The sequence below is a fragment of the Ochotona curzoniae genome, unplaced genomic scaffold (assembly GCF_017591425.1).
Source record: "Ochotona curzoniae isolate NIBS_2020 unplaced genomic scaffold, NIBS_Ocur_1.0 contig_908, whole genome shotgun sequence".
Lineage (NCBI taxonomy): Eukaryota > Metazoa > Chordata > Mammalia > Lagomorpha > Ochotonidae > Ochotona > Ochotona curzoniae.
Genome location: NW_024466607.1, coordinates 23,690,050 through 23,715,996, shown reverse-complemented (window position 1 = coordinate 23,715,996; position 25,947 = coordinate 23,690,050). Strand labels below are relative to the sequence as shown.

The 25,947-nt window shown below is 40.6% G+C and overlaps 1 protein-coding gene and 1 pseudogene across 1 annotated transcript in view; one reads left to right on the top strand and one right to left on the bottom strand.

Annotated features, from left to right (window-relative positions):
- FHIT (fragile histidine triad diadenosine triphosphatase) overlaps positions 1-25,947 on the top strand; it is a 1,216,856-nt gene that overhangs the window by 331,878 nt on the left and 859,031 nt on the right. The window lies entirely within an intron of this gene.
- Positions 23,867-25,947, bottom strand: part of LOC121166001 — a 29,694-nt pseudogene continuing 27,613 nt past the window's right edge.

The window sequence follows — 25,947 nt, the reverse complement described above, 5'->3', positions numbered from 1 at the left end:
GACAAAGGCAAGAGAGGAACACAGAGAGACCTTCCCTCCGCAGGTTCACTCCTCAAATGGCTGTAATGGTATGTCTGTGCTGGATCTAAGCCGGAGCCCGCAACTCCGTCTACTCCATCCATGAGGTTCGCATAAAAAGCTCAAGCACTTGAGCCATCCTTCCTTGTCTCCTCAAGTGCATTAACAGAAAGCAGGATCACAAGTAAAGCACTCACTGGAACTGGCACTCTGACTTAAACGCCAGCATTGCAGTCATTGGCTTAATCCACTTCTCCGCAACACTGGCATACACACACACACACACACACACACACACACACATTTAAAGATTATATATATATAAGTAAATTTAAAGATTTGTTTATGTTTTGAATGGTAGAAAGGGAGAGGGGTTTTCTATCTGCCGGTTCACTCCCCAAATAGCTGCAACAACCAGAGTTCAGCCAATCCAAAGCCAGCAGCCATTAGTCTGGGTCTCCAAAGTGGGTACAGGCACCCATGTACTTGAGCTGTCTTCTACTGCTTTCTAAGGTACACACCTAGCAGGAAGGCGGACTGGAAGTGGAGCAGCTATAACTCAATGCGGTACCCACAGTAGATGCTAATGCAGGAGGTGATGGCTTTAACTGGCACAGCAGAGGGCCCGCCTGTGCACTTTTAAAAGGATATTTAAATATGTGCAGTGTATCTCTGTGTGTATGTGTTGTGTACTGTCCCTTAGAAAGACTTAGCGAAAATGACAAAGAACATCTTTCTAAAGAAGAACTAGGTGGTCAAGAGTGAAAATGGAAATAAAAAGAAACTTTTAGCTGTTTTTCAGTACTATTTCAATAATTGAATCTTATTCTTCTTTAACATGGATTTGTAAAAACCAAGAGGAGTTATTATGATCAGTAGGCAAGGACCATTTTGGTTTACTGTGGCAGAAGGTACTAGTACGCTGCCCAGCCGTTGCTTGTCACCATTTCTGTGAGCTCCTCCACCTTCATGCATTTCCCCTGTCGTGGTTGCAGTAGCTGTGTTTGCAGTACCAGCTGAAGCTGCTGCCTCACCACTGGGTGCTGGGCTGAGAGCTGGATGTGCTGGAAAATTCACAAGGCTCAGGGTAGCTCTGAGAGGGGACAGAAAGGTGAGGAGGTGTGGAAACCCCATTCCCTTGACTCTGAGGGAAAACTCCCCACAGAGCCGCAGGCCTCAGCTGCCCCTTGGCTTGTTTCTTGCCTTTGTCTGCTTCTGACCATCTGCTCTGCATGGTTTCTTAGTGCTTCTCCCGAAACAACTTATTCTGAAATATTTGTGTTCTGCTTTGAACTGATGATTTTTAAAAAGAAATTTCAAAAATCATATGCATATACTTATTTATTAAAAAATTGCAGAGTAGAACTTAATGATACCAGGACAACAAGGAAAAGATGACTAGCTTGCTTCTGTTGGGGGTGTTCCTATGGGGACTAACATCATATATTTTTTTGAGATAATTGTACTTTTTTTAAAGGTCAACAACTGGTATGAATGAGAACAACAGGATCATTTTTTGTTTTAAAACTTGGCTTGAGGCTGTACTTTTCTAGTTTCAGTAACAGGATACCTGTTCAACACAACTTCTTTTCCTATATATCATGGAAAGCCATTATTCAGCTATTCATTGCTAACGTATTATGCACACTCCAGAAGTTATTAACTTCTGGGTCTCATCTCAGTAAAACATAAACTATCAATTCCTGGTGAAAAAAAAAAGGAATTGTTTTATTGAAGGGTGGTCTCAAGATGGAGTTACTAATAGCTATGAAGAACTCAGCTTACTTTAAGAAGTACCACTATTACAAGTCCTTAGTAGCAGCCTCAGTGGACCAATGAATTATCGAAAAACACCTTGTTCATAGACTGCAGTGTGCCTCACAGTCCAGATTTCATTGTCAAGTATAGCATATCATTTGGGTACGGCATCTTTGCATGGTGAAGCATGTTTTCCTTCCCAGCCGCTTATTTGCAACAGGTCTGCTAGTTGTGAATGTGAACCAGAAAGACTGTGCTGCGCATTAGATTCCTCAAGTCATCTATTTATTCCAGCAATAATCAAAGTATTTATAACCTCCCATGTTTTTATCCTGAATGTGTGTGTACACTTAGAACCTTAAACTTCTCTGGATTTGAGTGGTTCTTGACAATGTGATTTTAACTGTAACATTGTGTGTGAATACATGTATGCCTGTGTACATATCAACGTACATGAGTGTGTATTCTCACGCCCATGAACAGAGTAATTTATAGCACAACACACATACAGGCTTGAAAAAAAAAAAAGAAACTACTGCTTTGGTTAACAGTTTTTTTTTGTTAAGTTCTTGTAGGGTGTTTTCAGAAGTGGAGTGAGGAGGTCTCAGGTGGGCATGCATCCTCAGTCAAGGGTGCTGCTTCTGTGTCAGGGCATCTGGCAGAAGTCCCTGGGAGAGGTCACCCAGGCTGTGGCCCATTGTGCCTTTGTTAGGAACTAGGAACTAGCCCACCACCTGCAAGATCCTGGGCGCTATCTCATTAGTAACTACAGGTGGGAAGACATCACTTTTGACAGGAGGCATAAACGTCATTGAAGATAACAACATATTAAGCCTGCTTGCACTGTCTCCCTTTCCTTTTTACATATGTCTTCAATACGGTGGACATCCTTGGCTGGCTCTCAGATTTTGTTTTCATTCATCGTGCCATTTTCAAAGGGAAGGTGAGACTTGCTGCATATTGCACTGTCCTCCTGTGACATTAGATTGATAATTGGAAAAGACCTGAAATCTGTTTTTGGCTGTTTAAGCTGGGTACTAGGTGTCTCAGCCATAGAACATTTCCATGAGTGTTGTCTTTCCTATAGGGTTCTGTGCTTCTTGAAGGCCAGGGCCATGCTTTGAATTTTACCTGCTTTTCCCAAGAAAGTTGCATATTCTAGTGCATGCTGGATGCATTTCTAATGCACAGTCAATGTGAGTTGGACTTCTTTTGAAATTACTCAGCTTCTCCCTAGGTCAGTACTAGGTTGAAGAAGGAATGGGTCAGGCAGCAAGTCTTAGTTGAGTATTCATTTGCTTAATTCAGTAGCTCAAGGAATTAGTGTGCAGGATTATTAGTGAAACTGAACACCCTGCCCTTCTCCAAGTTCCAGGTGTCCTTGTCTGTCTCCCTTAGCACAAGGTTTATCAAAAGGAATTCACTGGATTAAGAGAGTGATTCTCCAGGAGTCATTTGATTCTCTAGCAGATAAGAATCTTCATGGCCAGTATTATTTGGAAAGAAATACTGTAACTACATTCAGTTAACCCTCATCCATGGATTGGAGCCCACCAGACCATCCTAAATTTCCTAAAGATCACAACATTGCTGACCAATCAACAACTTTGCACATACAAACCTATTGGTCCCAATTACCTGTCTGTAAGGATCTTTACCTCTGACTACTAGGGGAGCCCTCAATATCTGCCTGGCTCCTTGCTCTGTGCATTACAATAAAGTCCTTTCTCTTGGGACCTCATGTCAGTGATTGGCTTTCTGACATTAGGTGAGCAGGCCCAATTTGGGAATTCTGCAGCAATGTCTCCAACCAGTTTGGGGTGTTGTTTGGCAACATTAGCAAGATATTTTATTGGGCTTATGTGGTAGTTTTAATGGTTTTTTTTTAAAGCTGAGAAGTAGTCCTTCCAATGGGCTTTACTATGGAAAATGCAGGCTGCACAGCACTTGGAAGGAAAGTTGCTGTGCTTGAAGCAGGGATCTAAGATAAGATCCAGATTGAGTAACATCCTTTTCACTTCTATTTTCCCAAACACTTCCATATCAGCTGGCCTGTGGGTCATCTCCTAGGATCAACAGGGGTCCTCCTCTGAAGACAGTGATAAACCATTTATCTAAAGAAAGTGTGTTTAAGCGTATATTACTATTTTGATTCATGTTTTTTAAAAACAGATTTTATTTTCTGAAGCAGGTCTTGATTTATATAAATATTGAACAGAAATTATACACACATATACTTATTTCCTCTCCTTTTGCGTACAGATTCCTTTTTGATTAATTGAGATCATGCCAGACAAGTTTTGGGTGTATTACAGAGTCTGTATTAACCAAGCTTGGCGATAACAGGGTCCACTAGAAATTAGCAATGGTAAGTCCATATGGCAATCCAGTCTGAATTGAAACCCTGAGGAGAACAAATGGTTATTATCCTGAAGTTCTTCCGTTAAACTGAAGACCTATGTCCCAGCTTCCCCAGCAGTATTAGTTATCCTAAGAGACATACAGTGAATAACCTGGGCCCACTTAGAAAGGTGCAGACATTCTCTTTTCCCTGGCTTTTCTGCCCACAATCCATTATTGCTAGGTCTCACCTCTGTTGGAACTCTTGAAAGTACACAAATTAGAAATACTAAGCATCTTAACATCTTTACTGTCCCACCCCAGCAGTGGAAAGAGGGTGAGGAATATAGACATACAGGGGCTACCTGTCCTCAGGCGCACCTGTCCTTGAAGTCTGTCTGCAGTCAGCCAGAGAGCAAGTAGGTGCTGGAAGGCCAAGCTTTGGAGTGTTAGGGAGAAGGAAGTGAGTCCCTTCCTAATAATGAACCTTTATAGGAGCTTCAGGGAAGGGGGAGGTGTTGCACAACAATGCAGGTTCCACGTGATGATACGTGAGTATCACAGGTGGACGGACGTGAGTATCACAGGTGCACAGAGGGACCACATAGGTGGCTAGTGGAGTGGCTTCTAAGCTTGTGACCATGAACTAGCTGCTTACCCCCCACAGCAGTGTGTTAACACTTGTTACAATTGATGAACTGATGTTGATACACTGGTGTTAAACTAAAGTTCTCAGGTGGCATTGGGATTCACTCTGTGTGGTCCTTCTCTTTAACTATGTAGCTACTGAGCATAGTATCACACAGAATGCTTATCCTTCTTTACAAATGCCAGGTGCTGGAGCTGTGCATTTTGTGATCCAAGCTTTCTGAAGGTTAAACAGTCTGTGAAAGAATAATGGGAGCAGGGATCCAGTTTGATCCCAAAGCAGATCTGCTCTATCTCTTCACCATGGTTGCAAAGAGCTCCTGGGTTATAATCTTAACAGGGGAATTGGGAATGCAGATTATGTTCATATTCCTGTTCTGATAACTTATCAGACCACTAGCTGCTTTTTTTGTTTTGGGAAAGTTATTAATTTATCAACATTACTGAGTGTCAAAGTAAATTTTGTTGGAGTGAGGCCACACTTATTTGGAATATGTTGTGATGTATTTGAATCTAATGTGTATTAATATGTGGGCAAAGGTTAATTTGGACTCTTTTCATGTCCAGAAGCCAGACTTGCCCTTCCTTCACTGATATGTGAATGTATTTTTCTTACTTTCAGAAGGCTGCCTTTGACTTTGGTGCATTGCTAATTATGTGCACACTGACAATGAATACAAAATATTAATAAACCAACAAGACAAGCAGTTTTCAGAAATCACATTATGTATACTTACTGCCTAACTGACCTTTTCTGCAGTTACTTAAATCTTTAAGAAATCCATTTAATTTCAAAGCCAAAGTATTAGCCTATTTATATGTAAATTATCTTTAATTCATGCATTGATTTAAAAGACTAATCCAAAAGATCTTTTACCACAAGTGACCTTTTTGACTCTGTACTTCTGGGAAAACTGTGAAGTGGTTTCATGGTGACCTCATCTCCACCCGTGGTCCAACATATGCCAACTCTGGTCTGTATAAATCACTCGAAATTGCAGAGTTTTCAGCCTACACTGAATTATTAACAGTGTTATTGTTTTAGTTTCTATCACAATTTCCATGGGATCATTTACAGGGGTCTACTCCATATGATATATCCTTTTTATTTCCATCCTTAACAAACTTGACTAATAAGAATTTTACTAAGAAATACAATCAAGAAACCCAGAGTTAGTGACTTAATGGTTTCTGTCTCCAAAGACTTCAGATGTTGAAAAACATTGGGGGTAAAAATAAATTTGTTACTACCTGATATACATATCTTAGACTACAGAGAATCTCAGGAGAACCCATAGGACAGGCTACTGTCAGTATTCTCATTACAATGTTAGTGTTTATTCAACTCTCAGATTTCAGTCTGTGTTTAGTTTAGGCAATGTCTTTAGTTAATGGTTCACAGCCAGTTGTTGCATATGTTTTTTAATTATTCAGACTTTGTCATTAGTGGGTAAAAAAACAAATAATATAAACGGTAACCTATATAAAATATTTGAAATGTTCCATTTGTAATGATTTGTATTTGTGTGTTTTTTCCAACTTTTTCTCTCTTGATATTGGTATTTCTGTTTGTCAAGATTTTAAATCAGATTTATTTGTTTATTTGGAAGACAGAGTGACAGAGGTCTGATGCTGTTACATAATGGGTAAAGTCACTACCTATAACATAGGTATTCCATATGGGTGCCAGTTTGAGTCCCAGTTATTCCATTTTCAAAAGAGCTCCCTGCTAGTATACTTGGGAAGACTAGCTGAGGATGGCTAAATCCCTGGACATCTATACCCATATGGAAGACCCAGAGAAGGCTCTTGACTTCTAGCTTTGGAGCTTTGGACTGTCCCAAGTCCAGTAAAGTGGTAGTCATTTGGGAGGTGAACAAACAGATGTAAGATCTCTGACTCTCCTTCTCTCCCTCTCCCTTTTTATGTTATTCTGCCTTTTAAAATGAATAAATAAATCTTAAAAAAGACAAAGAGATAGAGAGGTAGGGAAAGGTGGTGAAGGGGATAAAGAGGAAGAGATTTTCTATCTACTGATTCATTCACCAAGTGCTCACAACGGCGTCAGCTGGATCATGCCAAATCAGGAGCCAGGAATGCCATCTGCGTCTCCCATATAGTTGGCACAGACTCAAGAGCTTGTGTCATCACCTGTTGTTTCCCAGGCACATTTGGAGGGAAGTAAAATAAAGCAAGGTAGCCAGGAATAGAACCAACAATCCAGTATGATACTGGCATTCACAAGCAGTGGCTTAATTGCTGCATCAAAATATTCTCCCCTCTATCTGTCAAGAGTTTAACCTGAGGTGTATAATGTGATGCTGTGAATATCCAGAATCAGAGGCAAATGTATCTGAGTATATAATTGTATCTCTAGTATGGAGTGAGACTATTGACTTACACTGTTGATGGCCCAACCTCTCTCGAACTATACAGCCTGAGGTTCTAAACATGTATAAACCTCAGCTACCTCTTGCTCCCAACATCTATGTCTTTGTTCATTTTAAACTCGTTTTGATTATTTTAGGGTTTTATTTTTAAGATTTACTTATTTTTATTGGAAAGTCAGATATACAGAGAGAAAGATATCTGTCCTCAGATTCACTCCTCTGGTGGCTGCAACGGCCAGAGATGAGCCGATTTGAAAACAGGAGCCTGGAGATTAGAACCGGTGCCCATATGGAATCTTGGCACATACAAGGCGAGGACTCTAGCCACTTGGCTGCTGCGCCAGGCCTGATTATTTTAAGTTTTTATTTGTGTTTCTTTGAGTTACAGAGAATGAGAGGGAAATACAGAGAGAATTAGAGCTCTTGTATTTATTCATTCATTCCCCAAATGGCCTCAATGACCAAGGCTGGATTGGCCAAAGTGAGGAACCTGAAACTCTGTCCTGATGTCCTTTGTGGGCCCAGGACTTCTATAGGAGCCACAGTTTTTCTGAAAATGTAAAAAGAGCATCAATTTATCTACTTGAAAGACGAGTTGCAGAAAGAGAGAGAGAGAGAGGAAGAGAAATATTCTGTTGGTTCACTAGCAAAATGTCTGCAGCGCCCGACCTCTGGGTTAGGGCAGGAACCCTGGACCGAAGGGTCTAGGACATCTTTCGCTATTTTCCTAGGCCCTTTTAAGAGGGCTGGGTTAGAAGTAGAACAGCCAGGGTTCACACAGGTGCCAGTGTGGGATGCCAGCAATGTATGCAGCAGCTTAACCTGTTATGTGACTGCGCTGGCCCATCTGAATTTTTTTTTCCACAAAGTTTGTGGGAGGCAGACATTTAACTGAGTTAGTTAAGGCACTCTTTTATGCCTGCATCTTGTATTGGAGTGCTCCAGTTCCTGTATCAGCTCTCTTCTCCATTCAGCTCAGGTTCCTGCTAATGTGTGTGTGCTAAAAGGCAGCAGAGAGTGACTCAAGTACTTGGGTCCTTGCCACTCGCGCAGAAACCCAGTGTGAATTCCAGGCTCCTGACTCGCCTCATATATAACTTAATATATCTCTTCATATCTGTCTTCTCTCAGGTTTATCTGATATCACATAAGCCTTTCAAGATAGTACTTGTAATTATATGTAAACATTTATTAGATATTGCCAATGCCTTGTTTGTATTTGGTCCCTTTAAGGCCAAAGCATGGAAAATGTTCTGTGAGTTTTTTTCCCGTTTGTTGCAAAAAGTGTAAACCTTTTTGCTCTGGGAGAGAAAGAATCATTTCGTTCTCCTGTAGTGCTTGTCTTCTTACAAAGCATATGGTTAATTGCCCCAAATTACTTCTTTAAATTAAACTTCTCACCTACTGCCTAGCCCAGTTCTTCTGCAGCTACAGAAAGCAGCAGCAAAAATCAAAGCCTATGGTGTTAGGGAGTCCTGTTTTCATGTCATGTGCTGATTGAGCCACCTGTGCCTGAGGAACAGCTCAATTACTGTGCTGTTTTAGGGAATGAAACTCAGAAATCACCAAATCAACTTTGATAGGAAGAGAACTAGTGGCCTGACACGGTAGCCTAGTGGCTAAAGTCCTTGCTTTACGTGTGTTGGGATCACATACAGGCACTGGTTCTAATTTTAGTGGACCCACTTCTCATCCTGCTCCCTGCTTGTGGCCTGGAAAATTAGTTGAGGATGGCCCAAAGTTTTGAGACACTGCACCTGTGTGGGAGACCCAGAAGAGGCTCCTGGCTCCTGGCTTCCAATGGACACAGCTCTAGCTGATACCTGATGCGGCTGGTTGGAGAATAAATCAATGGATATAAGATCATCCTCTCTGTATCTCCTCTTCTCTATATCTGACTTTCCAATAAAAATAAAATAAATCTTAACAAAAAAAAAAAAAGAGGAGAGCCAGGCTGCAGCTGTGAATATATCCTCTCCCAGCGTCTGCCCCTGACAGGACATGGTGAATGTCATGGGGATGAATCAAGGAGGCTCTTCCTTCATCAAAGTTTAGTGAAGGCTGTCTGCCTGTATTTTATGAAATGAGTCTTGGACCTCCACCAACCTGCATTCCATCACTACAGCAGGCTTCTCTTGTCCTTGTCTTTCTGGCACAAGTACAGGGAGTGTGCAGTGCATTTGATGGTTCTTCTTACCTTCCTTTCTCAGTCCATTCAGGCTGCTAATACAACCATAGACGGAGTAACTTATAAACAACAGTTTGTTTATGAGTAAAGACTCAGTTTCTGGTCCACAAGGAACCCCTTTCTGCTGTCATCCCCATTTGGTCTGGCCTCTCAGGCCATCATAAGAGCACTCACCCTTTCCACAATGGCTCTAGTCTCATGTGCTGATCACCACTCCAAGGCACCACCTCCTAACATCGTTTACCTTGAGGTTAGTTTTCCATTTGAATCTTGGAGGGGCACAACTACTCAATCTATGTCACATCCCTGGGTCTGTCTTAGAGTGAGGGGAGGTCGTTACTTGAAATGTAAAGAGAAAGATGAACACACCCCATGCCACTGAGAAGAGGACCCCTCCTCAGGGAGTGAGCACAGTCAACCCCTTGCTGGGTGGTCTGAATCCTAGATTCATTCTTACCAGGTTTTCCTATTGAGGGAATGAGTGTCCAGGAGCCCAATCTCTGTTCCTCAGGCATTTATTCTTCAATTTCAGTGAGATTCTCTGGGTCTTTAATTCTTTCATGTAAGTTCCACTGGTGTGATTCTTGACAGATACAGAAATTGTCTTTCTGTTCTTTTATGCGGCTTTGAGTTCCTGGTGAATGAACGTAGCTGGCCTATGGTAAGATCACTGATAAAGGAATAACCTAATGAGGCAATACGGGAAACTGAGACCCTAAAACTTGGCAATTGGCAAGAAGCCTACTTTTATCAGTTTTAAATGGATGAAAATGGACTCATGCACTTTCCTTCTTTTTTGACCTTCTCTTTCCTGTGTAATAGAAACAAATGTTCTTTGGAAGCAAGGAACCTGGCTTATTGTGTATGATTTTGCGATTTTTACCTGTTTGCTTTTGTTTAATTCACATCAGAACTGAGTTTTAGTTCCTTCTTCTATAATCATATCTTTCAGTCTTTCCTTATTTAAAAACGAATATATCCTTTGTTCAGTTTGAATAATGATTTGACATAGATACCCTTTTAAAAGACCAAACAACACAAAAGGAGATGCGTTGGTTGAAACAAAGTGGTGTACTTGGGATGCACGGACAGTATGGCAGCCAGTGATTTAAAAAGTAGTCATGGTAATATCTGCTCTGCTTAGCTTTCTTTTTAAAAATGTATTTATTTTTATTTAAGAGGCAAATTTACAGAGAGGAGAGACAGAAAGAAAAGATTTTTCACCCACTACTTCTCACCCTAAATGGCTACAATAGCCAGAGCTGAGCCAATTTGGAGCCAGGAGCCTTCTCCAGGCCTCCCAGGTGGGTTCAGGGTCCCATGGCTTTTGGCCATCTTCTGCTGCGTTCCCAGGCAATGCGCAGGGAGCTGGAACAGAAGTAGTGTAGCTGGGACTGAATCTGGTACCTATATAGGATGTCGGTGCTTGTAGGTGGATGATTAACCTGTGGAGCCACTTTGCCCACCTCCCAAAATAACTTAGTCTTAAAAAAAAAACTTGGAAAATCATAATCAAGAAAATTTTTGAAGGCAAAATGAACTCCTTTTTGAAAGAAGATGATATTAAGCAATTGATCTGCACTGCTTGGCATTAATTAAACTTCTAATGAATCACAATTCCTTATTAGCTTTAGTCTATGTAGCAGAAGTCTAGGTCCCAAGTGAATAAACCATAAGGCTAAAGGGCAAATGACTTAACAAAAGGGAACTGGATGATTATCTTGTAAACTAGAAGAGCGGTGATGTTATGGCTTAATTAGATAGCTTGATAGGAAGCTCAAGTTCTAACTAAAGTCTTAAAGCAGTTGCCTAGTCATTTGGAAGATGCTGGAATGGTTTAATTTACAAGTAAAAAAGACATAAGTACCAAATGACCACTAACATCTAAGAGATGAGATACAGGGAAAACAGAAATGTTATAATGGCTCACACATGGTTTCAGGGGGAAAACATCAGGGAGGAGTGATTTAATATAGTGATTATAAACACTAATGGGATGAACAAGGAGAGTTTCATTAGTGATCAGGAAAATTGCATTGACAGGTATTAGATACCCATATGATCCTGGAGTATAGTCTAGGGAGATGTTTGCCTTAATTGGAGACAGAGCCCAATAGTGCACTAATAAGTAGATATTTTTGGTTTTGACTTTGTGAAGTTAATCCTTAGTTTTCCATGTCTTTGATTTTCGGTGATAAGAATATGTATTCTGTAAATTTCTATTATTTTAATCTGAGCCATCTGAATAAGTTTTAATTCTTTTAACCTGGAAGTCTCCCCTAATTTTTCTATGAATTTTCATAAATAATTTGACATTCTCACTCTAGTTAGTGAGGTTAATTCCTAAGATTTTGATTATATCTCTGTGGTAGCAAAAGCTAATACAGATGAGGTGTGTACCATCCACATCATCTATCATTTGGATAAAGAGCTACTAACTCAGTGTCGGGAAGATGTGCTTCTAGTTAACTGATGATTAACCCATGTCCAGCATGCACTTGTTGGGCAGTGAAACCATTCCAAGTCCCATTGTAAACTCTGCCCACCCCCCGCCTTTTTTTTTTTTTTTAATGTGAGGAGCACAGCTTGTAGGCCACAAAGACTCAAGGCATAGTTTGAACAACCTTACTGGTTCAATTCTAGGCTAGAGCAGACATCTTTTTTTTTTTTTTTTTAAGATATATTTATTTTTTTATTGGAAAGGTGGATATACAGAGAGGAGGAGACATAGAGAGGGAAGGTCTTCCATCCAAGGTTCATTCCCCAAGTGAGCGCAATGGCTGGAGCTGAGCTGATCCGAAGCCAGGAGCCAGGAGCTCTTCTGGGTCTGCCACACAGATGCAGTGTGCCAAGGCTTTGGGCCATCCTTGGCTGCTTTCCCAGGCCACTAGCAGGGAGCTGGATGGGAAGCAGGGCCACCGGGATTAGAACCGGAGACCATATGGGATCCTGGCGCATGCAAAGCGAGGACTTTAACCACTATGCTATCATACCAGGTCCTTGAGCAGAAAAATCTTTTAAACCATCATATGCTGCTGCCTCTGTCCCTCACCTAAACAGGCAAGAATCTATCAGCAGTTGTCTGGATTGTGCACTGCTCAGAATATCCTTCGGAGGAGAACATTTATGCCATCTTCAGATTTTAAGCTCGATAACATTTTGATGCAATAAAAACACAAAGAAAAAATGTGATTTTTCCAAAAATTTCAGGCTGGTAAAAGTTAACAATTTTGCATAATAATTGAATACTTACCATTAAGACAAGTTTGTGGACCAAACAGGATGGCCTAGTGGTTAAATCCTCTCCTTGCACACACCAGGATCCCATATGGGTGCCAGTTCATGTCCTGAGTTGCTTCACTTCCTATCCAGCTCCCTGCTTGTGGCCTGGGAAAGCAGTTAAGGATGGCCCAAAACCTTGGGATCCTGTACCCCTGTGGGAGACCTGGAAGAAGCTCCTGACTCGGGCCCAGCGCAGTGGCGCAGTGGTTAAGGTCCTCGCCTTGCACGCCCGGGATCCCATATGGGGATCCCATATGGGTGCCGGTTCTAATCCTGGCAGCTCCACTTCCCATCCAGCTCCCTGCCTGTGGCCCGGGAAAGCAGTGGAGGATGGCCCAAAGGTTTGGGACCCTGCACCCGCGTGGGAGACCCGGAAGAGGCTCCTGGCTTAGCACTCACTTGGGGAGTGAATCATCGGAGGGAAGATCTTCCTTTCTGTCTCTCCTCTCTGTATATCCGCCTTTCCAAAAAAATAATAAATCTTTAAAAAAAAGAAGCTCCTGACTCCTGGCTTCAGATTGGCTCAGCTCCATCCTTTGCAGCTACTTGGGGAGTGAACCAGCAGATGGAAGATCTTTCTTTCTGTTTCTCCTTCTCTCTGTAAATCCGACTTTCTAATAAAAATAAATAAATCTTTTTTAAAAAGTCAAGTTTGCTTTGAAATAGATAAGGGGACTAAGTAGGCTCCTTTGGGAATTTTCTTGCTGGATGTAAGTCTTAATTTAATTATAGTATCAAAAATTATGCTTTTATTCCCCATCCCACAGGATGACTGTTCAAAAACTTAGAGTTAGCAGTTATACAACAACTTTGTTGAACAGACTAGGGTGAACTGGAAGCAGAAAAATGCTCTGAGCTTCTCTGGGGAGTTGCACTCTGGAGGCCTGAGTTGTGTAGTCACTGACCTGTCTGGGAAATGAGACAATTTTCTGGTGTTCTTGCTTACTTTCACATGCAGAACAATCAGTTCCTGTTTTGAAATTATTCTGATAGATTTCTTTCTGCCTCAGATGAATTTGCTGAACGATAGCATTTCTATACATAGTGTACTCCAAAAAAGCAGACAAAGCAAATTTTTCAACAGTGATGTTGAAACGTGGGGTGATCATTCAACAGAGCCGCTAACAGACATCTTGATATGCCCTCATGTCATCTTAGAGGGCCTGGTTGAATCCAACTTCCTGTTCTCGCTTCCTTCTAGTGCACTCTGGGAGGCAACAGGTGATGACTCAAATACTTGGAAAACCAGACAGTGTTCTAGGATGGCTTTAATTTGACACATCCATGGCTAACTGTGGGCATGTGGTGGTGAAATAGCTTATGGAAGATCTTTCTCTGTCTCTGTTAATTTGCTTTCTGAATAAGTAAATTGTATATAAATTTTTTTTAAAGATAAAATATATCCTTCAAAATATTAGTGTGTGTAGAGGTGTGATTTCAACTTAAGTAAAAGATAAATGGCTTGGCTTTTTACCTGGCTAAGATGCTCCTGTGTTCACTGACAAGAAAGCGTGCTTCGTGTAATGAATGAGTTTGCCTTAGACAGTGAGAGGAAGGATAGCAGATCAGATTCTGGAACTAGGGGTTACTCTCATTCACTGCTGATGGAATAAAAATAAAGGACTATGTTAGAGATTCTGTAGAAAAAATATTGGTAGATTAGAATTTCTGAACCGTTAGGTTGTGAATCACTAAAACAATTATTTACCTTGATATTGGAAGTAGGTAAAGGAAAATATGGTCAGGGGTATTCTTTGCAAACAATAGAATGGGTTCTGACTAGTTTAAATAGAAAAGGAATTTATTAAAGGATATGAGACATTTCAAAGAATCATCATAGTCCCAGGGAAATAGCTGTGAGTCTAAGCTTCTGGGAACAATGCCCAGAACCATGCAGCAGACCTGGCCTGGTGAGCAAAGAGCGCAGTGTTCTGTGGGAGACCATTTAGGTGAATGAAACATCCAAGGTTGCTGGAAAAAGCAAGGCATATGGGGAAAGGTATCCACAAAGAGGACGTGTTTTCCAATAAGGACAAATTTCTACTCTCCCTGTTCCCCCAAAATAGTGGATCTGTATAGACAGCATGTTCATAAGTGGCAGGATCGCCCACGAAGGGCATTTCTCTGTATGTGTGGTTTAAGGTAAATACCATCTCTTTTTCCAGGCAGACTTAACCATAAGAATTAATCAGAGTAGGAAAAGTTAGGATCCCGGGTAAACAAACTATCCCTGATATCTTAGTGTCTTCACACACCCAAAATTTATATCTGACTCAGATAGATTCCTAACAGATCAGACAACTTTGCAGGGAAATTGTTCTCTATACAGTTAGAGAAAATCTGGCATTTTCCAATTTCATCACTTGGTGTGCAGCTCAAGTGGTACATGGAGCCAGAGACAGAGAGCTTCTCCCTGGGGGCTGCACATTGCAGTATTCTCCTAGCCCTGACTCAGTACTCATTACCTGACACCTAGGCAGGAAGTCTTGGGAATGTTGAAGAGCACATTGGCATTTACTTAACACTGAAAGTCTCCACCAGCAATGCTTACTGATGTTATAGCAAGTTGGACATTCAGGAATCACGGTGGTTCACCCATAGCCGGTAAAGTCTTCGTTGGTTAGCACAGGTAAACCATTGTCCTTGGTTATCACAAGTACCACAAGCTTCCATGAGCACACTGATTGAGATCCAAGCTTTCAGGAAAAATGCAGATCATCTTGCTTACCTAAACGCTGAGTGCCTTTCCAAAGCATTCTCTTTCAGAATATGTACTGGACCTGGAAGCAACCACTTTTACTGTAATAGTCTGGTATACAACCTTTCCTTTACCGCTTACCAGATACTTGGTCAGAGACTGATAAACTTACAATCTTTAGGCGTTGATTTTATCTTTAAGGAAATCTGAGATGAAAATTAAATTTGCTAGCATAGGGAAACTAAGATTAAATATGTCGCTGTGAGTAAAGACCTTGAGCTTGCCAATGGAAACCCTTGGTACATGATCATCATTATATTGTCTTCATCATCCTCTGTTCCTATAATTGGGGTAAGCACAGATGCACCCTGTGTTTACACTATGTTCAGATAACTTTGCCTTTTTGGTTGAAATACTATTTAATTTATGTGAAAAACCTCTATTATGTTTCATCTTACAAAAACCAATTATTTATCTGTTGTTAAAACTAAAGGTAAAACTCTATATCATTTGCAGGATTATCTCAAGACCTGTGTTTTGCAAGGCAAATTGATCAGTGGTGAATTAAATCTGGGAAATGCTGCAGTAAAGATTATTTACTTTAGGATTAAGATGACTGTGAAAAATATTGTAGAGGCTATTGAGTTTGCTGCCTTCTAAAAAGTAGGTCATGGAACCATTTTACTTTCTTTATTAATCTGTTTTTCTGTTTATGGGTAATATAAGGGATACAGCTTGAGTTTAATTAAGCTGTGATCCCTTTGAGGGGAAGAATCTTGTCTTATTTAGCTTTGTGCTCTTTCTACCTAGCCTAGCACAGGCTTAGTAGCATTAGTTGTCTTGATCAAAATGACATAAGGAGAGAGATCTTTGCCCAATCTTATATTCTATCATTCTCAGTGTTATAGGAAGATTAAGTTCCCAGGAATCAGAGTTGGCTTTGAGTTAATGGCTTCTATGGAAAGGTTGTGTGAAAGAACTATGTGCTTCTGGGTTTGAGACAACAGAAAATGAAGGGGAGAAAACCCATCATTATATGTTAAAAAATAAGATTTAAAAGTATTCACAATATTCACCATTTCCCTTCTTTACAAGAAATACTTATACTTCCTAGGTAAATTCCTCAGCTGTCTCTAAACTAAACTAAACAAAAAGTGAGAACAAAATGAAGAGAATGTGAAATCATAATGAAAAGATGAAAGTTGGGGCCAGCACTGCGGCATAGCCAGTAAAGCCATGGCCTGTGGTACCAGTATCTCATATGGACACCAGTTTGGACCCTGACTGTTCCACTTCTGATCCAGTACTTGGCTGAATTGCCTGGAAAAATAGAAAAGGATGGTCCAAGTGCTTGGGTCCCTGCATTCTTGTTATTCTTTCTTTGTTTATTTGTTGACTATGACCTCATCCTGAGGAATTTATTTTTATGTATTTTAGTTAATCAATACTCCCTTGTCCTTTACTTTCTGTAAATATATTCATAGAATGAGTGAAAATTACATTTGTTGTTTCCAAAAAAACTGTATATAGTAACATATAGAAAGTTACAGAAGCAGTAAGGTGAAACATAACTTCCTCTTCTATCACTTTGAGACTTTAGGCTTGCATTGTCACTGCTTGATAGCAATGGAAGTTATGATCTTTTTAAAAATATTTAGAATAGATCTTTTCCTTAATCCCTCCGTATTGCTAATGTACTCTGTGCCCTGCTACCTGCACCTGCCGGTCACTCCCTCAGCTTTCTACCTGTAACTGAGAAATTCCTGTTGGATGATGAAATTGGCCCTCTGGACTCGTGTTTCTGAAAGGCAGCTTCAGAGTGTTCAGTATCCTTGAATGGACTGTTAGGAAGCTGTTTTGGCAAATGCAATTATACTGTGTGTGTGTGTGTGTGTGTGTGTGTGTGTGTGTGTGTGTGTGTGTGTGTGTTGGGGGGTGCACAGACACAGACATTGTCCACATAGGGCAGGTTCATTCTGAGGAATTTAGAGTATGCCTCATGTTCCTCAGAAATGGTGGGAGGGACAGGCAAGGGAGCATAGTGTAATGGATTGGATGGCATTAGACATGCTTTCTAATCCCCCTTGGACCATTCATTTGCTGGGAGACCTTGGGCACCTTCTTAACCTCTCTAGGATTCGGTTCATTCACCTGTAAAATGGGGCTAATAATATCTGGCCTCTGACTTCAGAGAGCTAAGAAAAATGAAGCAAGATCCTAGGTGTCTGGGTAGTTTGAAATCCAGCTTTTTATAGATGAACTTCAGAGTGCCTGACAAAAAAGATAACTTTTTTTGGTCTGAAAAACCAGTGTGTTAGCAGAAATATAAAAAATATGAAGCTATTTCCTACTATGTTTTAAATTACAATACTATCCTGGACAAGAAAACTAACCCCCCTATAGTATCTCGAGTTGTTTGCACGCTGTACATTATGCTTGTAATGTTTTTATTGACACAAGGACTACTGATCCAACAGCAATTCTGTATTAGCAAATACATCATTTTAGAGAGAGTTATCATCTCCTGGGTCGGTGGGTGGATACACAAGGCTTTGAAATCCTCCAGGCTTGAGTTTGAATACTATTTTATTTGTTTGTTTTACTTTATCATGGGATGAGTTATGTGCCTGCTTCAGTCCTTTGTCATCTGAAAAAACCAAACAAACAAAAAGGCAGGCACAGTGATAGTCCATCAGATACATTACCATGTTTTGGGTGGTACTAGGAACAAGGTCTTTTTTTTTTATTACTTTTGTTTCATAATGCAACCTTAACGCTCATAGCTGCAAAGTGGCTGCTTGCTTCATCTTTAAGCATCACGCGTAGGGGAAGGAGGAAGAATAATTAGCAAAATGCAAAACTTAATGAACTCTGTTATCTGAATCCTCAATGTTTAAAGGATTCCTTGGACTAGCTCCTTGGCGACTTCTTATGTTCTTGCTGATCAGTTATCATTTTGATCACTCCTAGATCGAAGGAAGTCTTGAAAGTTGAGAATTTTGTTCAGGTGACACTAAGAAAAGGAAAACAGTTGGATGAGGAAAGCAGTTAGGTAGGCAAGTGGTAGTATTACCCTCAGTAGCTGGTTTGATGCCGTGTTGTTTATGTCTGCATCAGGCTTAGTTGTTCCCCAACTAATCAAGTTTACCCTTGATTGCATGCCCCTCCTATGTTTATCACTGAGTTTTTTTTTTTTTTTCTGAATTTGTAACCTCAGGTTCAGGGTGAAATGACCGTCATTGATGGAAAGTAGTGAAGTGTTAGGAGAAATTTGCAGGACCTTACTGTTTCATTTCTTTTCATGGTCCGAATAGAGAGGCTTTCTTTTACTTTATGCTGATGGGAGCAGCAGAAAATGAGAACAAGAAGAGCTACATGGAGGGAGAAGAGAAGGCACTGGTAATAATTTGTGTAGCTGATGTATTGTATGGGCCCAATCATTTTGCAAAATTTACTTGCTTTATTTAATACATTCTGGCTGTATAGCCCAAGGCACTCTACCTCACTGTTATTGTTGCATTGCAAGTGTTTTACGAAAGCCTCACGACAGATGTCTATATCTTGTACTTTTGTGGTGCCTAGAAATAAAAGAAACAACTGTGAGAAAATAGTGTTGGAAAGTATTAGAAAATCTACATTGATAATCACTTGATATTTTTAAAATCAGATGCTCAAAAGATCTCCTCTTTATTTACATATATTTTTAAAGCCATTTAATGAAAAATCATTTGTGACTGAAATTGGAACTGTGTGTAATATTGAAATGTGGCCAGAATTATGTCTATTTTTAACTTTTGCTCAAGGAGATTAAAGCAAAGGAAGAAGTGACTTTTTTTGTATCTCTGTCTCTTTCAGACACACATATTCTTACATACATATTGCTTCATATATCCATAGCAGCAGATTTTTACTTCTATGTTATCTTGTATTTGTTTCGCATTTTTCTCAGTATTACTGTGAAACTCCTTTCTTTTGGTATAATTTCATGTAGCTTCTTTGGCATTTTTGCAATTCTAATTCTCTCTGGTTGTTGCATTACAAAAGAATGGAATCCAAGTAGATTTATATGCAAGACATTTTAAATTTGAATGTCAGAGGTCATTCCCTTTTGGTTATATATTTGTCTGGTTGAATCTGGAAGCTGGACTTTTGCATACAGGAAATAATATGCAAGAAAACTTTTCGAAGTAGGATTTTAGCTTTAGTTTTCACATTTTCAGAACCTGTAAGACTTGATACCTAAGATAAAGATAATTTGCATGTTGTGTTGGTTATATTGCTCATGTCTGCTGGGAACAGTGGGGGCACCTTCACTTTCTTCAGTGGGCTTGGCTCTCCATCACAGCAATTGCTGTGCACAGTCTCCTGATTCAGGTCTCAGTAGGTACTTCTTATGGTTACTCCAGGGAATGACAGCAAATACAGCACTTGCAATTCCTCTTCTCAGAACTTCAGGTTGTCACGTCTTCTGTATTTTCCCTACAAAAATATCTTACTTTTCCATTTCCTAGGTTAGTATTAATGATTTTCATTAATCTTATTAGTATTGATGAATTCACCTCAGACACCTGTTGGAACCCAACAGATTGCTTAGAAGTCTCCCTGCACATTCCGGCTTCTACTACTTACCCTGGATGACTACTTCTACTCGTCTATCCTGCCTGCTCCAGTCGCTCCTCCCTGTTCCTCAGAACATGTAGATGTTATGTCTTGTTTTAATGAGAAAAGCACAGTGACTGGAAAGTCTCCCCAGGCTCTTACCAGTTCACCTGTAACTAGGCCATGTACTCCATCTTCTGGTCTGTCTGTGACCTTCCTGCTCCTAGGAATTCATCCGTTCCTACTTACTACAAGATGAGGTTTCTGCAATTGTCTGATCTCTCATGCATTACCCAATTTCCTCTAATATCAGCATGATCTTTAAAAGCATACAAAGGTTCTGCAATAGATTGAAAGCTGATAGATAAGGAGGATAGAAAAGAGGCTACGGAGGAGGAGTAGAGAGGGAGGGAGGAAAGGAAGGAAGAAGAAGAAAAAACATAGAAAAATTGCTTAACTCCTTAGCTGCTGTTCTGTGTTTCCAACCCTGTTTACAACAAGGAGCGCTATGTGCCCCTTCTGCTTCTGTCCTTGACTCCAGGCCTAGCCACTTCTCTGAATGCCCTTGTCGGGATCACCAAGAATCCCTTCCTTGTCAAATCCAGGGTTTACTCTCAGTTCTCTCCTCACTAAACCCACCAACCATTCTTGCTGCAGTTGGTCACTTCCTTCTAGGAACACTGTTTTTGTTGTTGGCTTTGGGAATACCACATTCTCCCGGTTTCCCTCCTGCAAAGTAGACCTTTTCAGTGGCGTTTGCTGGAACCGCCATCTCTTTCTGAAGCATCTGCACACAATGACCCTGATCTCTGTCCTTAGAAATTTTCTCTTTTCCTTCTCCTGGTTTATCCACTCTTTGGCTCTCAATGGATGTATTATACATCTCTTTCTCCCTCCAGCTCAGAACAATTCTCTCAGCTCCATACTTTGATTATACATCAATGCTTGTTCATTTCCCCTTGCGTATCTAAAAATCGTATCAAATGCACACATTCCCACCCTGGTTCAAGCTGCCAGAATCATCTTCGCTCTGGACTTGAAAATTTATTTATTTATTTTGTTTTTTGAAAAGAAAACAAAGAGGGATTTGGAGAAAAATCTTCCATATGTTAGTTTATTCCCCAAATATTCAAAATAGGAATGGGACAGGCCAAAGCCGGGAGCCAGGCACTCCACCGATGCTGTGAGCGGCTAGGATCCTAGTCCTAAGGTAATGAAGCCGTTACCTGCTGCTTTCTAGAGCATGCATCTGCAGAAAGCTGGACCGGTGGAGCTCAGACTCAAACCCTGGTCCTCCCAGGGGAAATGTTTTGGCATTCCAGGTGACAACTTACCTGCTGTTTCACACACTCACCCTGCTCTAGGCTTTTGTTTAAGTGGTTTTCTTATTTTTGTCCTGCTGTTGAATTTGCAGCACAGCAGCTAAAATGAATTTATTAGAACTCAGTCAATTTCTATTTTGAACTTGCTCAAAATCGTAAAGGGCACTTGCCTCTAAGAACTGTGTTCTACAGGGGATTTTGGTCCTGTCTCACTGACTGCATAGACTGCCTACTGTCTGCTTGTGCTGATCTGCTCCAGCGATGCTGCCTTTTGCTGTTATCCAACATCAGGCAACTCCTGCCTCTGTGACTTGTGGCTTCTCCTTCTAGAACATGCTTTCCTAGATAGCATTCTTTTTTCTTCATCATTTTTGGGGGAATCCATTGAAATTCCATCTCTTAAGCAAGGCCTTTTCGTTTCTTTTATAATTCTACAGCCCTGTTCCAAGTCCCTCATACTCCAGTCCCTTTGACTATTTCATTTAAACACGTAAGACATTGTTGATTCATTCTTGTACTCTTTTAGAATGTAAGTTCCAAGAAACTAAACCTTTTGTTTTGGTCTCTGTTCTGGCTCTAGGAAATAAAACAGTTCCATCAATAAAATCTTATTGAATAAATGAAAAATTGCTTGAGAACTGTAAATAACAATATTTAAGCAGCAGCTCTTGATAATTATCCTGGAATTGAATATTAGTGTCAATGTTTTTTTTTCTTTTAACTTGTTACACCCATGATTCTGGCATATTAATTTTGATCCATTTATGCTAGTATTCTGCTAGATAGGTAAAGGAATGTATGATTTTTGTGCTGAGCTTTTTGGGTTAATGATCTTTTATTACAAACATGAAACAACAGAACAGAGTATTAGTTAAGGATCACAGTAACTGAACTTTTCTAAATTAAATCTCTCCCCTCTTCTCTTGTATCAGTAAGGTGTCCACAGGAAACAGATGGCATGCTCAAATTAGGTAATTTGACTAGAGTTTAATAAAACATTTTGAAACCACAAGGCAGAGTGCAGTGTCCTGAGGCTAATAGCAGCCTTTTCTGTTATTTTGCAAGACCTGAAGTGGAAAGGGGAAAGAAACATGAAAAGATGGAAGAGGCAAGGAAAGGAAAGGTTATTGAAACTCTGAATACCAGTAGTAAGGGAAGCCACCTGACAAGACTGGTTGCCCTAGGCATGAGAAACCCAACCATCCCATGAGAGAACTTGGGTGAATTTGTGATAGATCTTAGGTGGTGGAAGTGGAGGGCACTAAAGGAACAGCTATTCCTGCTTCTTTCTCTTCCCTTGTTCTGATCCCCACCTGAACTTCTTTTTTTTTTTTTTTTTAATTTATTGGAAAGTCAGGTATACAGAGAGGAGGAGAGACAGAGAGGAAGATCTTCTGTCCTATGATTCACTCCCCAAGTGAGCACAACAGCCGATGTTATGCTGATCTGAAGCCAGGAGCCAGACACTTCTTCCGGGTCTCCCACATGGGTGCAGGGTCCCAAGTCTTTAGGCCGTCCTCGACTGCTTTCCCAGGCCACAAGCAGGGAGCTGGATGGGAAGTGGAGCTGCCAGGATTAGAACAGGCACCCATATGGGATCCTGGCGCATTCGAAGCAAGGACTTTAGCCAGTAGGCCACGCTGCTGGGCCCCACCTGAATTTCTTGTTGCTTAAAGTCAACTGGAATTCTGATGGTAAGGGAACGTCCAGATGTGATCTCTAGAATACAGCTTGAGAAGCAGACAACAGCAAAGCACAGGGCAGAGGATGGATTTGCAGGGTAAATGATAGACATCCTCTCCTGTCTTCTAAACAATCTCTGTTTTAAGCTTACTTGGTAATTACTAATTACCTGATTATACAAAATATAAATTTTCCTATAAATATATTGAATGTAATTGCTCTGTAAAACTTTCTATAGCAGGTTTTCCAATTTTCAAGAAAATTTAGAGTAAAAAAAAAACTATTGTCTTATTTTCCTGCTTGATTTAGCACATATCTTGCATATAATGGACACTAAAGGAATGTTTATTGAATATAGTCTGGATGTATGGATGGATGTATATATGAATGAATTGGTAGATGGGCAGATGGATGGATGAAGTGGATGGGTGGGTGCAAAGGAATTAATAGCAGAAATGTTTGTCTGCAGTTAAAGACTTTAAGCATCCAAGCATTTCTATTATCACTAAGCATTGCAAAGTCAGAGGACACGATGATATAGTTAAAAGCTTTGAAGGATGTAGTTGGTTATAATTTTCAAGTAATATAACCCTGAAGGGTGGGGGCGGACGACACATTGGTTCCTTCTGAGTCATTCTGAGTCACTCTGGATCCGTGCAACAGAAGATCTGATAGTATTTGCATTTACCATTGACCAGTAGCATATCTTCCTATAAGGGCAAATATTAAGAAACTGCCAGATTGGTCAAGGCAATAAGATCACTCTACTTAGCCACTGTGTATTTTACAGAGTCCTCTTGATAAGTCTAATTATGGAAGTAGGTCCTGAAGCACTAGGTAATTATGACACAACTCTTATGAAGAAAGGTGCTGCTTGTACAGTTTCCCTTCAGTTATGAGTTATTATAGATCAAAAATGCCACCAGGGTTGTGTTACAGTTTATGATTGAGGGTTCTTTCTCAAAGACTCAGTTCTAGGTATTCCAAATTTATTCAGCTCAAACTTGTTAGTAAAAAAAGGTATAATGAATTCATCCACCAGTTTATGTGCCCATTTTCTTAGATGCAGATGCTATGTGCATCGTAGCCTTCTGTGTTTGTTTCTATCAGTCTTTACTGCATGGAGGTTCTAGCCCAGTATGCATTTGGCACAGAACCACAGACATCTGGAATCCTGTTTCACCCAAAAATGAACATCAGGACTGAAAGTACCTTTAAACCACTGGTACAAGTTCACAGCCAATGCGTGGGTTATGTACAAAAAAGTTAGCAAACTTTCTTGAAAGAGCATCATAGGCAAAAGTCAATGGTGAGACTGTGGGAGGAGGTGGCCTCAAGACTTTTGTTCTTACCCTTAGGAAAGCCCATTCTCAGGTGTGCCTGAACATATCTAGTTCATTGAATTGCATAGGCTGAAGGCTACACTCCTGGAGTCATGTCGTTTTTTCCCTGTAAGTCCCATCAGATAGCGAACAATATTCTTGTTGGGTTTCAGGTGGAAAGCTTGCCCCAGGTGTTGATGATGCACTTCCAGGGAATCTAAAGGCTGAAAGTCCAGTGATATAGTTCAAGTCAGCCTGTAGCCTGGAAATTTCGGCCTAAACAAATAGCTCCATCTTGCAGTCCCAAAAAGCATCAGGAAAGCAGCTCAGCAGTTGCTTCATGAAATCTTAAAATGTCTTTCCATCCACATCAGCACAGTAGGTAATCTGTGGCATATATATAACCCCAAAGAGCCTTGTAAAAATATTGAAGTTGTAATGAATAATCATGATATACTCAGAGGAAGTTTTCAGCTGCTGCTTCTTCTTCCTCTTCTTCAAAGTTATCTTATTTTGTATTTGGAAGGCAGAGTTACAAAGAGAGAAGCAGAGTGTCAGGGACAGAGGGATCTTTCATCTACTGGTTCATTCTTCAGATGGCCACAAAGGCCATAGCTGGGCTGAAACCAAGAACCAGGAACTGGTTACCAGGAACTTCTTCTGGTTCTCTCATCTGGGTGCAGGAGCTCAATGAGCTCAGCCATCTTCCACTTCCTTCCCAGGCACATTGCCAGGGACCTGGATTGGAAGCTGGGATTCAAACTGGCCTCCATATGGGATGCTAGTACCTCAGATAAAGACTTAACTTATTAAGCCACAACAATGGCCCCAGAGCGCAGCTTCTTTGGGTAAAGAGAACACAATGTAGCAGTTTTGGGTCAAATAATCTTTATAAGAAGACTTCTTATCATGAGTTTGAAAATATGGATTTCTACTGTGAACTTGAGTTCACATCAATGAGATACTTGGTCTTGAGAACTTGAATCCTTCCATGGAAATAAACCCAAAGAGCACAATAAAAATGATGGTAGCAGTGATTGAAACTATGAAAAGATAATACAACAAGGAAGACATGTCTCAGAGAGGTGCAGGATGTCAGAGTCCATCCTAATCTCAAAACCCTTTCCTAAACTTATTTTTCTCTGCGTTCTCTTGCCCTGAAGGAGATGCAGAAAATTTATTTGGTTTCATCCTGAGAGTTCAGCTGTTGGTCTTGATCTCTTTTCATGCCTCTATTAGAAACAAATCCTACCATGCTCAACCTTTTGTCTGAATCCCATTAGTCGGTTGCTTAAGCCCAACCTTTTTCTCCTCCCTCTGACTAGGTTGCCTCTGAGAGCTCTTTCATTCAAAACTCTGATCTGCACCTTACCGCTGTCCCCCCACCCCACCACCTCCCCATCACTTTAGTTTCTTTTCCTTAATTTTTGCCTCTTGTTATGACTGCTGAGGGAGTCAGTACTATGAAAACCAAAACTGAAGTGCTAGGCATGCTGCCTTCTGCTAGTCATGTGTACACTGTGCCCTTGCCCTTTGTTCCTCGTGCAGTGACCCACAGCCTGGTTTCTCAGTGTTTCCAGAGCACCCCGTGTGAGGCGACAGCTGCTGTTCTGCAATGTACTGTCTCATGAAGCATGCATAATAACCAATGATTTAAAGATTTCACTCTCCTCTCCCTTCCTCCCTTCCTTGCTCCCTT